Consider the following 4213-nt stretch of genomic DNA (forward strand, 5'->3'; position numbering starts at 1 on the left):
CTGACGTGTCAAGCTGACCTTAAAACTCTAAGGAAGGAGATTCCACCACCTCCCTAGGGGAAACCCATTTCCAGTGCTTCACCACCCTCCTTACTGAAAAAGTTTTTCCTAATATCCAACCTAGACCTCCCCACTGCAACTTCGAACCATTACTCCTTTTCGCATCTGATACCACTGAGAAACGTCTAGATTCATCCTCTTTGGAACCCTTTAGTAGTAAAGCAGCTATCAATCCCTCCTCATTCTTCTCTTCTGCCGACTTAAACAATCCCAGTTCTCAGCTCTCCTCAATAAGTCGTTGCTCCAGCCCCTAATAACATTTTTGATTGCCCTCCGCTGGACTCTTTCCAATTTCACATCCTTCTTGTAGTTAGGGCCCAAAACTGGACACATACTCCAGATTTGAGGCTCACTAGTGGTGGAAGAGAGGATTATGATCACATCCCTCGATCTGTTTGGCAAATTCCCTATTTATAGTAGTCCCAAAACATGCCGTTAGCCTTTTTTGGCAACAAAGGGCATCCACTGACTCGACTTATATCCAGCTTCTCATCACTGTAACTCCTTAGGTCCTGTTTCTGCAGAACTGCTTCCTAGCCATTTGGTCTCCTAGTCTGTACTGCATGGGATTCTTCCATACCTAAAATCCTAAATGCAGGACTCTGCACTTGTCCTTGTTGAACCTCATCAGGTTTCTTTCGGTCCAATTTGTCTAGGTCCCTCTGTATTCTTTCCCTACCCTCCAGCATATCTACCACTCCTCGCAATTTAGTGTCATCTGAAAACTTGCTGAGGGTGCAGTCCACGCCACGCTCCAGATCATTAATGAAGATATTGAACAAAACTGGTCCCAGGACCAACCCCTTGGGGCACTTTGCTTGATACCAGCTGCCAACTAGACATGGAGCTGTTGATCACTACCCGCTGAGCCCAATGATCTAGCCAGTTTTCTATCTACCGTATAGTCCATTCATCCAGCCCATACTTCTTTAACTTGTCATCAAGAATACTGTGGGAGACCGTATCAAAAGCTTTGCTAAAGTCAAGGAATAACACATCCACTGCTTTCCCCTCATTCACAGACCTAGTTATCTCCTCATAGAAGACAATTAGGTTAGTCAGGCATGACTTGCCCTTGATGAATCTATGCTGACTGTTCCTGATCACCTTCCTCTCCTCTAAGTGCTCCAGAATTGATTCCTTGAGGACCTGCTCCATGATTTTTCCAGGGACTGAGGTGAGTCTGACTGGTCTGTAGTTCCCCGGCTTGTGCACAGCAAGTTGTGGTGCTGTCACAAAGGCCCAGGGAAGAGGGGTCAAGGTAGGTGCAACATGCTGCCGAAGTGACCAGGCTGGTCATGAGGGGAGCAGGGAGTAAACCCACAGCCCGACTGCACCAATAGTCATCCTGCCCATCCCAAAGGGGGAAGGGACTGCTCCAGGTAGCAGCTGGATCCTGGACGTGTGTCCGTGCCAGGTCTCCTGCTTCCAACCACAACCTAGTCACAATTGTGGCTTCCCACACTCAGTGGAGGCCACAAAGCTCTAAGAGGGGCCGATGGATGCAGCTGGCTCAGAGAAGCATCACAAGAGGTAACAAGCCCCTTCTGTCCCTACATCACTGACCCAAGTACACACCAGGTCAGCAGCAGCCTAAAGTCGTTACCATGGGATGGCTGTTTGGCCGGGGGCCCTGCGTGCAATGAGCTTCATGGGTCTCAGTCCTGTTACTAGTGGGACCCCCACAATGTCCCCCCACCTTGTTGGTGCTGGTGCCTGGGTCCTGAACACATGCAGGGCCTAAATGAGAGCTTGTGCTTGGCTGTTTTAGTTAGTTTGCAGCTAACGCGATGCTGCATGCCAGTCTAGATGCTCCCAGACACATTTCTGGTCATGTTCGTTAACTCAAGTTAAAACAGGAGCAGAGTCTCCTGCAGAGGTACCCTTAACTTTCCCTGGAGCTCTGTACTTGGCACTGCCTGGGCCTGCACCGGAGAGGAGAGAGTTCAATCCAGCATAAGCACCCCTCAAACAGGCAGAGGGAGCATCACCAGGCTCTCCAGCTGGTCCCCTCGCCCCCTGTCTAGCACGCGCTCACTGGGCTCTGTCCCGCCCGGCCATGCCACCAGTACAGGTCCCTTTGGGCATATGGGACTGGGGGTGGAGCAGGGTCACTGGGAGGTGGGACTCTAATGAAGCAGCTCCTGGATGTTTTTTGCTGCAGCCCAGGGGTCAGATACTTGTAGGGTGTAAATCACTGACTTTAAGGGGGTGATGGATTTGCACCAGCTGAGGCTCTGGCTCAGTGAGAATGACTCAATGGGCACCACCCTGCACACCCTGTCACACCCAGCTTGTCTCTGACTCCGGCACCAGGAGGGCTGCTCAAGTTTGCTTGCCCCACGCACACTGCTCTGGGTGGACGCTCACAGCGGCGCTGTGTAACAGTTGGCTGGAGAAGGAGCCACCTCCGCTACATTCTGCCTGCAGAACCTAATTACCCTCATTGGAATCCAGCCAGGAATGTGCAGAATAAAGTGAAAGATTTAAAAAAAACAAACACCCACTAGCGCCTTCAATCTGTGTTTTGAAGCTGCCAGTGGCTCAGTGGGATCAGCCTATTGATTGTGCTGCAGGGGTAGAGCTGTGCTCAATAGGCCGCTTGCCTGGCCCAGGGAATCGTTAGATTCAATACATTATTCAGCTAAACTGCCTGTGGCTCTTTGAGGTCAGATTATCAACTGGCAGCATTGAGGGGGGATTAGCAGCATCTCGCTGGGGACTGTGAATTCCGGCGCTATTTGCATGTTTAAGGAAGGGCTCTGGTGCCAGCACTCGGATGTGCGGGCAGGAATCCGGCAGCAGGGAGGAGCTGGGAGAAGATGGGGAAAGCAGCCCATCCGGCGTGGAAGCCAAGGGGGCTTGGGCAAGGCGGATGGATGCAGGGACATGGCCTGCTGCTGCTTGGATTCAGTGGGGAAGTTGGGGCTCAGTAGCTGGTGGCTGCTCTGGGGTTCGGGGCTTCGCTCCCCTATGGGATCTGCAAACACAGGGGCTGCAACCACCATTATCACATGCTCACCCACATGGTCAGAAGCAGCAATGGGGAATAGACTGGAGGGAACAGTCCCTTCCGGGAGAGGGAGCTGATGGACTTCCTGGTCACTAGCCTCTGAGATCAGCCCATTGCCCAGCAAAGTGCATCCTTCCTTTAGCCAACTGGCTGCCCATCAACGAGGAGCAATTTAGCAATAATGAACTTTGCCTGTAATTCGATCTTCTGTCCTCACCCTGCCATCACCCAGAAGAGCAGGGCCCTGTCTATCTGTCTCGACCCGCTACCAAACAGTTTACCCAAACCCTCCCCTCTCCTGGAATGCCAGGAGTGACTCAGGGACTGGGGAGCCTGGTGGCCCCAATGAGCTGGTTAACCTGGGGCCAGTTTGGCAAGAGCAGGAAGCCGAGGGCTGCGCCTGGAGTGCCAGGAATGGAATGCGGGGCAGCTGCCCGTTTAGAGGGACGGCCCCGCGCATCCCACTGGGCAGCATCCATCTTGGCTCAGAGTAGAGCAGAGCATGCTGGGATCCAGTCCTCTCTGCTAGCGTCTGCCTTGACAAGGAGGGAGAGGAGGCCGTGAAGCTGAGTGCCAGGTGCAGACAGCCCGCACTGTAGGAAAGGCTGGCGTAGGACAGAGCCCATCCAGCCTGTGCTCGCCAGGAGCCCTTCCTGGGCTCAGCTCCTCGATATATTGGTGCTGGCAAGGCTGTCTTGCCTGTCAGGGCAATAAAGACACTGACACTGAGGAGTGACTTGAAAGCGAGAGAGTGGAAGGGAGGCAGCCGTGGGGCCGTGGGTAGGATTGCTAAACTGAGCTCCTAGTCAAGGGCTGAGCTCAGCTCTTGGCATCCCATTCCCAGCCCTGGGGCTTTTCGTCCAGCTCAGCACAGCGCAGAGGTTTCCCCGAAACCCCATCTGGCCTCGCCCTCCCGGCTGACTCCACACTGAGGAATGTTATACGACAGAGGGGGAGTGAAGGGAGCCACTCAGCCCAATCCTGGAGAGGGGCAGCTGCGTGCCAGGAGTGTGTGGAGCTCAGGCACAGAGCCTGGGGGCAGCTGGGCAGCTCCCAGCCAGCCTGTGCCCCCAGCAGAGTCCCTGGGGCAGAAGGAGACAGATGCTAATGGGCTCACACAGGCCCCTGCTGGTGGGGTTG

This window comes from Chelonoidis abingdonii, chromosome 25, assembly GCF_003597395.2.
Source record: "Chelonoidis abingdonii isolate Lonesome George chromosome 25, CheloAbing_2.0, whole genome shotgun sequence".
NCBI classification, from domain to species: domain Eukaryota; kingdom Metazoa; phylum Chordata; order Testudines; family Testudinidae; genus Chelonoidis; species Chelonoidis abingdonii.